Below are 9,767 nucleotides of genomic sequence, written 5' to 3' on the forward strand. Positions count from 1 at the left end.
AAATTAAACAGACCGATAACCAATATTTTGAACCGATATATATGTCTGGTGTAAAATTAAAAATAAATGTCAAATTTAAGATTGACAGAGGCTTTGCCAAAATTTTCTTTAAATGCTTTTTTTGAATTATCGGTTTTGAAAATGTCTGATACCGATAACCATAAAAATGCTTAATATCCGTGCAGATAATCGGCCAGGTCGATAATCTGGAATAATGCCTGCTGAAAATTCTACTTTGCATCACAGGAATAATATACAGTATATTTCAAAGTATATTAGAATAGAAAACAGTTATTTTAAACCGCAATCATATTTTACAACATTAGTGTTTTTTCTGTATTTTTGGTGAAATAAACGCAGCCTTGGTGAGCATAACAGACACCAAATCAGCATTTTAGAATAATTTCTGAATGATCATGTGACACTAAATTAGGGGTCGACTGATATGTTTTTCACAGCCAATGCTGATACCGATTATTACAGATCAGGTAGACCGACAACCGATTTCTATAACTAATAAATACATGGAAAATTAAAGTCAAAATTAAGAATAACAAGGGCTCTGACAAAAACTTTCTTTAAATGCTTTTAAATTAATTTAAAAATTGGTTTTGAAAAAGACCAATACCGATAACCATAAAAATGCTTGATATTGGTACCGATAATTGGTTGATTCCCATCCATTGATACTCATCAAGGCTGTATTTATTTGATCAAAAATATAGATTAAAAATACAGAAAAAAAATCTGTAATTTTGTGAAAAAATTATTGCAATTTAAAATAACAATTTTCTATTTTAATATACATTAAAATCTATATTTTTCCAGTAAAGCAAAGCTGAATTTTCAGCATTATTACTCCAGTCTCCAGTGTTACATGATCCTTCTGTAATCATTCTAATATGCTGATTTAAAATCAATGTTGGAAACAGTTGTGTTGCTTAGTATTTTTTATGATTTTTAAAATATAAATTTTGTATTACAATATACACTACTATTCAAAAGTTTTTAGTTAGTACATTTTTTCTTTTCTTTTTTAATTAATACTTTTATTCAGCAAGGATGTGTTAAATGGATAAAAAGTGATAGCAAAGACTTAAATGGATAGAAAAGATTTATATTTTGAATAAATGCTGTTCTTTTTAACTTTTTATTTAATCAAAGATGAAACTGGAATAATAGCTGATGAAAATTCAGTGCTGTGTCACAGAAATAAATGATATTTTAAAGTATAATAAAATAGGAAACCAATCTTAGAAATCACAATAATATTTCACAATATTACTGTTTTTCATCTGGATTTCTGATCAAATAAATACAGCCTTGAAAAAGAATAAGAGACTCTATTAAAACATTTAAAATCTTACTGATCGCAAACTTCTGAACGGCAGTGTAGGTTAATATTAATTTTACATATTACACATACTACTAATACATTTTAACATTTTAAGTTGTTTAAATTGAGATTTAACAATACTATATTTATAAATCAGCATTAGATTAATAAATAATCCCCTGTCTCTTAGAACTATTTTTCCTACCGTGCCTTTACGACACATATGTAAATATCCTCTGAAACCTGTCATATGTTTTTATAGTACAACAAGCTCAAAATATCTCAAAGGAAAATTCTAAGACCCCTTTACATTTCTTTCACACACCAGTCTGTCAAAGACAAGTGTGACCCAGCACTCTCCGAAGTTTCCCATCTCACCTTAGAACAGAGGTGCTGTTGATTACTTCTCCAGAGGAACGACAGTAGCACCTGCCTCTGTCTCCACACCGAAAGGCGCCTCTGGTGGACCGGTGGAGGGGCTCCTCCTGCTCTAATTGGTTCCAGGGCTGGAAGTTTGTCTCTGAGAGGATAACACAGCTCAAATGAGTTTATGCGACCGGCTATTTCTGAACTTCCCGTCTGAACATAGAACCCTAGGCCACTAAAGTGGCACAGCCGGAGGCTGACTCTTTTGGTAGACCGGCCCTGTCTGAGTGTTTGAAAGCGAAAGTCTCATCATTAAAGTCAGAGTGATGACAAGGGAAGTGGAAAGAAACACATGTGGCACAGGTGTGAAACTCAAAAAAAGACAGATCTGAAGATTCATAAATGATAAAAAGAGAAACCGGATGAAAGTAAAACAATAATCCGATAATCACCTTCATTTGTCACTAGTTCCAGAAGTCTTTAATCCGACCCCAATAACAAATCACAGAAACTGCATTAATCTATTAAAGGTCTATTTATAGTGTTGCCGCCGTCTCGTGTCTGAGGGGAGACTGGAAGCGATTCTTTGGTGGGTGTGAAGTTAGCATTAAACAGATTAGCTCATTAAGCAGAGGCAGGGCTCTTTACGTATGCATTAAAACTTTATCATGGTCTCAGAAGGGCTATTAAATACCACAAAGCCCACTAGACGCACTCCGAAGTTACATTCACCTCATATAGGCAATGACCCTCACGGGAGTGCGTTTGATCGCATGTGAAACCGTTCCTAAACTAATGACTTCCTAAAACCGAAATGCACTGTCTGCCCCAGTTTGAGTGTCATTAAAGTATCTATCAGCGGTGTCCCTTAACAGCACGTCTCTTTATCTTTTCTGATACACATTTCCACAAATGGTCTTTTTGCTTTTTCACAGAGGATATTCGCCGTACCATTGCACACCTGTTCAAATGTATTTAGGATGATCTCCAAATAAATGCAACTAGGGCAACAACATATGTCAGGGCAACCTGATTTGGGCTGTAAAAATGCATCGATCCGATGATAAAAATTAGATATAGTAAATTAAATAATCAATTGTATAAAAGCTAATGCTTCTGCATTGTTTTCCATTCCAAATTGTGAATTATTATGCATATCTTGGACAATATACATGGAAATGTGCTTTAACTAACCTTCACTCAGTCCTTACCACCATTAATATGTGGTTTGATTTGATAATCTATATTCCCCTATACTGTACATGCTTTTATATTTGAATTGTTGGTTCAATACATTTTCTGTCTGTTTGTGTCTGTTTGAGTTAGTCAACATAATCCCTTTTTCTGCACTAATAATAAATGTATATTAATTCATCAATTCATTATCCAAAATTGTATCTGTGTCTGATTTTTACTTCAACAGTAACCGCCAGTTTAATGTTTACATATGTTTTAAAGGAAAAAATAAGATTAAGCATAAAAATCTACATTCATGCAACTCAATTATATTTTAATTCAATATTAATGAAAACATAAATATTACTTAAATATAAATAATACACACATACAGACTGATATTACTTTTATTATAACATTTGAATATTACTTTGTAAATTTATATTGCATAATATTTAAAAATATGTATATACAATTTTTATTATAATGTATTAATTTTTTTGCATTAATATTGAATTAAGATACATTTTTGTTAAAGGTGCAGAATGTAATATTGACAGGTAGAGGTTGAAATTACACAATTCTGACTTTTTTTGCAATTCTGAGAAATAAACTCGCAATTCAGAGAAATAAAGTCAGAATTGCAAGATATTTATATCTCACGTTTATATCTCACAATTCTGGCTTTATAACTGGCAATTCCAAGTTTTTGAGAGAGAAAAAAATTCAGATGTTCTCAAAATTGCGAGTTTATCTCACAATTCTGTCTTAATCACTCATAATTGCATGCTATAAAGTCAGAACTGCAAGATACTAACTCACAATTGTGAGAAAAAAAAATCATAATAATAATAATAAATTACTTTATTTAAAAAGTCAGAATTGTGTTTATATCGTGCAATTCTGAGAAAAATAGAATTGTGAGTTTATATCACGCAATTCTGAGGAAAAAGTCATAACTGTGAGCTTATATCGTAATTCTGAGAAAAATATTCAGAATTGTGAGTTTATATCATGCAATTCTGAGAAAAAAAGTCAGAATTGTGAGTTTATGCTACACAATTCTTAGAAAAAAGGTCAGAATTGTGAGTTTATATCAGACAATTCTGAGAGAAAAAGTCCGAATTGTAAGTTTATATCATACAATTCTGAGAAAAAGTCAGAATGGTGAGTTTATACCACACAATTCTGAGAGAAAAAGTCAGAATTTTGAGTTTATATCACGCAATTCTGACTTTATTTCTCAGAAATGCAAGTTTATGTCTCACAATTCTGAGAAAAAAAGTCAGAATTGCGAGACGTAAACTCGCATTTTCAAGCAAAAAAAAGTCTGAGTTGTGAGTTAAAGTCACTATTCACCTTCTTTATTTTTGTGGTGAAAACGGCTTATCATATCATATTTTTGATTGAAAGCATGTACTTTGAAGTGGAGATTACCAGTTATACTAGGGCTTGAAGAATTAGATCTCAAATACACATACCTTCACGTCTGTCCTCACTTCTTCAGTAACAAATCGCCGGAATACCAGATTACCAAAATCAGCTCTCTGAAACGAAGCAAAAACACAAACAGGGACACGGTTCGTGAGCTGTTCACGCAGACTTTATCGGCTGCATGCTGCAGGAGTTTGGCAGATGAGGGAATTTGTCCTCGTCAGGGTCTCTGCCCTACGGAATTCAATCACCACTGGCTAATCTGGTTTATTTGGCTTGCATGGGCGCAAAGGCAATTTCCAGCTAAAGGCATTAAGGGCTTACTTCAGCCAGGTAATTGATTGTTTGAGATGAGAGGGGAAATTAGATAACACAAATGGAGGGAGAGAGAACAGCGCGCTTGTGTTTGCCATAGTTCTGTGAAGCTAATGAGGAGAAGACTAAAAGCGAAGTTACGGACGAGTGTCAAGTTAAATTGGACAAACATTTAAAGAGCCTTTTTGTCACTTAAAAATGGGGTGCACCTTTCACTCCCATGTCTTTAATTAAACTCATTACGCTGTTATAGAGAACGGCAGGCCTTCCAGAATTAATCGAAGTCTTCTGCACTTCGATTAGTCGCACAATCGAAAGCATTATAGCGCATTCTAATGCTCAACTGGAATTAAATCACAAGTTGTATCTCACAGTCTTGTGTTTAGACTTAGTTCAGTTGAGTTCAGCTGTTAAGACTCTCATTCTGATGGCACCCATTCACCGCAGAGGATCTGTTCCAGTCAAGAAATACACTCATCTACATCCTGAAGCCCCATTTATGGCCTTAACATACATCCTGCAAATGCAGAGTTGATGTAAAAAATTCCAAACTAGACACTCACCAAAAAAGTATTTCAAAGTCATATGGATCCTCGTGCTTCTTGCATTAGAAAATGACTCTGTCCCTCCTGCTGTAAGTGGAAGGTCAGTGCGCAGCAGCTGGGCAGGCGCCGGCCTCTCCCATCCCAGCTGGAAACACTTACAGAATGAATGGACCAAGGGACTCCAAACAACCACCCACAAGTGTCTGCCCTTTGCTGCTTTGTGTTCTAATATAGCAGTATTGATTTTATGATTCTCTGTAAGGGGAAAAAAGAAAGAAAGGCAGGAATCTTACTTTTTGGAAGTCCATTAATGACAGCTGTAGAAACCTAAAGGAAGAGAAAAAATGAAGGGGTTCTGGAGCTTTCAAGCTTGTAAAAGGATGCAAAAGCAGTCCATGAAATTCGTGCACTATATTCCAAGACTGCGAAAGCAATTGGTGGAAAAATTTGAGTTAAATCTTTTCAATGAAGCCAGTCTAAATGATTTGTTTACAAATAAAACTGGATGATCTGGTTTTAATCAAGTTGCAGCAGTTAACAACTCACTCGAGGGAAAGAATAAATGCTAAAATTCTACTACCGGTCCAAAGTATTTTTTCTAAGATTGTTTTTTAAATAAGTCTCTTTTTCTCACCAAGCCTGCATTTATTTGATCCAAAGTACAGCAAAATCAGTAAACTTCTGAAATGTTTTTACTATTTGAAAAAACTACTTTCTATTTGAATATATTTTAAAATGTAATTTATTTCTGTGATCAAAGCTACATTTTCAGCATCATTACTCCAGTCTTTAGTGTCACATGATCCGTCAGAAATCATTCTAATATGCTGATTTGCTGTTCAAGAAACCTTTTTATTATCATTATTATTATTATTATCAATATTTAAAACATGAATAAAAAAAATCCAAAGATCAGCATTTATCTGAAATATTTGTAACATAATACACTATACTATTCAAAAGCTTGGAGTCAGTATAATTTTTGGGGGGTTTTTTTGGGAAAGAAATTATAGAAATTAATACTTTTATTTAGCAAGGTTGCTTTAAATTGATCAAAAGTGATGATAAAAATAAGCATAATGTTACAAAAGATTTCCATGTCAGATAAATGCTGTTCTTTCAGAATATTAGAATGATTTCTGAAGAAGTAATGATGCTAAAAATCAGCTTTGAAAGCACAGAAATAAATTATATTTTAAAATACATTCAAATAGAAAAGTTTTTTTTTTTTTTTAATATTTCACATTTTTTCTTTTTGTTGTACTTTGAATCAAATAAATGCATGCTTGGTGAGCAGAAGAGACTTCTTAAAAAACATTAAAAATCTTACTGTTCAAAAACTGTTGAAGACTGGTAGTGTAAATCCTTAGTAAAGTTTAAGCATGACAACAACTCAGAAGCGATCAATAAAAAATGCTGCAAGTACAAAACTTAAATTCAATGCATTTTCTTCTGCTGGGTTGTACAGTTGTCTGTTTAGTTTGATTATATTTCCAACTATGCTTCTTTGCTGATGGACCACAGACATGAGACTTGAACCCAAATTAGATTTAGCAGGCTATGGTTTGAATAAAACTTCGAGTTTCAATATCATCTTCTGCTAATTTTAATTAACTATATGAACTATATCCAGAGCCCGAAAGATGATGATCAAAAATAATGTTTTCATACCAGTTTCCTTCCTGCTTGTTATTGTTTTTGAGAGCTGCTGGCACTGCTGTAAACACTTGGAACACGTGGAACACATTTAGGTAAATGACGTTGTGTTGGTGCCACCTGGCGGCTAGTGGGTTAAAGTTATCTTCCTTCGTTGAAATTTTGGTTATGTATGCTGTTGCTTAGACTTAATAAAATGAGGCTTTCCAATTTACATTCGAGGTTCGTCTTTCAAAATTTTAAATTAACCAAACGATCAAATGAACGCGACCTCTATTTCGTTACTACGCGTTTTATTTTGGTGTTAGGTCAATTAACCCTTATCCACCTTACTCTTTAACACGGAAGAGAGCTTATAAAATAATATAAGACATTTATTTGCAACATCAAGCGGCACAAAAGGCTGTTTTGTACAGCTAAAAATAGCTGGACAAGGATGAGACCGGAAGCCAGACCCATAAAATTTATAAACTCAACTCTTATGTGAAAAATAAGGTGGATATAATTCATAAATTACCGCTATAATACAGTTTATAGTCACTGTAATATGTCAAATTAAAACTTTTTAGCGTTAGTGCATTTTAAGAAAACCCAACCATTTGTTATAAATCAACATCGCATTTTTTATTGACCTTAGCCATGATGAAACACACAAAAAAACAATTGTTCCCTTGGGTTGGGTTCATTTTTACTTAGTTGAAGTCAAAAGTTTACATACACCTTGCAGAATCTGCAAAATGTTAATTATTTGACCAAAATAAGAGGGATCATACTAAACGCATGTTATTTTTTATTTAGTACTGACCTGAATAAGGAAACACGACGCATTAAGGGGAGTGAAAACTTTTAGAAATTGAAGATCAGGGTACATTTAACTTATTTTGTCCTTTGCAAAACATGTAAGTTATCTTCTGTAGCTTCTGAAGGGCAGTAAATGAAAAAAATATGATATTTAGGCAAAATAAGAACATGTTCACATCTTCATTCTGTTTAAAAGTTTTCACCCCCGGCTCTTAATGCTTCATGTTTTCTTTCTGGAGCATCCGTGAGCGTTTGAACCTTTTGAAATAGTTGCATTTGAGTCCCTTAGTTGTCCTCACTGTAAAAAAAGACGACTCTAAAAACCATACACTTGTTGGAAAGGGTTCAAATACACAAAAATGCTGAAAAACCAAAGAATTTGTGGGACCTGAAGGAATTTTATGAAGAAGAGTGGGCAGTAACAAACAACTGTTCAGGACAAACAAGGGACTCATAAACAACTATTACTAAACAACAAAAAAAAACATCTATGGATCATTCAGGTAACAACACAGTATTAAGAACCAAGATTTTAAAAAAAACTATTATTTACTCTTGTGCACTATATATAAACGTCTTTTATGTGAAAGATGAAATTCAGGTCAGTACTAAATAAAAAACAAGATGCATTTTGTATTCAGCTGAGCTGCTTCCCGCAGGTGTTGCAACGATGCACTGCCTCTTCAGGGTGGGTCTTGTGATGGTCTCTCCTGGCGCTGAGTGAGCTGAAGGTCTCAACGCAGTATAGACAGTCATAGGTGTGGGTTTTGGCCTTTTGTGGTTTGTTTTCCTCAGGAATATCGTTTGGGGATATTAGGATGTCTTCAGGCACATGAACGAGTCGACGGCGACGGAGGGCATGAGAATGGGAGAAACAGCGTCCGCATTCGGATACCGGACAGAGAAAAGGGCGCTCTCCGGTGTGGGTGCGCTGGTGGGCTTTTAATAAGCATGGGAAGCGATAGCTTTTGCCACAAACGTGGCAGCTGTTGGGCAAAGAGGGGTTGACTACAGCCTCACTTCCAATTACCTCAGTGGAGTGGACTTTCTGTACATGACTCTTTAGGTTTTCCTCTTGAGAGTGACTGAATGGACACTGCAAGCATGAGTAGTTGTGAGAGGATCCATCTATAAAAAGAAAAACAGTCATCAGCATAGCCATTCATTGTTTTGTTTTGTTTTTTATACGTACTATATAGTGAAGTGTTTTGAAAGTGACTCACTTGTGTTCTCTGAGATGCAACCCGACTTGTCAGACTCCACAGGGTCATTCCTAAAAAATGTAACAAAAGTACCACTATTAAAAGCTGTGACTGGTAAAATAAAAACAAGTTAATGTTATGTTAATGAAATGTCATGTGGTGTGACTCCCCAAAAACCTAATGTTTATGAATTAATAATTAATGATATATTTTTTAAAAACAATTACCTTGGAAATAATATTAATAAAAAAAATGAATTAAGATGTGTACGGTCAATAATAAATATGAATTGTTATACAGTAAATTACTTTTTATTACATTGCTTTTTATTTGAAAGTTATAAAACAAATATTTAAAGTCTGAACTAAACTGAAAACTGAAATCTTTACTAACAATTGATTAAATAATTATTAAATTTGAATAATATAATTAAATATTAAAGTGTTATAAAATATGAAAAAAATTACAAGCATAAACAATTTTTATATTATGATATATTTTTTTAATTAGCTTTTATTTTGTATATTTTTTTTCATTTTAATTAGAATAATTAAATTAATTTGAATCTTATTAGCTTGAAATTATTTCTAATTTAAGCTTTTTAAGTATAAGTTTACACTATTTATATTTTATTTTATTTCAGCTTTATTTAAATTGCCAAAAATGACTTATGATAGTTTTCGTTAACAATAACAATACTGGAAACCAAAATTTCGAAGTACTGCTTTAATTATATTTGTATTATATTTATTATATTTGTATTATATTTAAGACTTTTCCTTTTTTTGGTCAACTTTATTATTTGCCAATAAAACACATAACAGAGATATGAATTTCAATATCCTATAGTACAACCAGTTTGAAACCAAATCATACAATTATGTTTCATATTTAATAGACATTTTTGATATATATTGAAAGTGCTGTTACCATTGA

The sequence above is a fragment of the Garra rufa genome, chromosome 4 (assembly GCF_049309525.1).
Source record: "Garra rufa chromosome 4, GarRuf1.0, whole genome shotgun sequence".
Classification (NCBI taxonomy): Eukaryota; Metazoa; Chordata; class Actinopteri; order Cypriniformes; family Cyprinidae; genus Garra; species Garra rufa.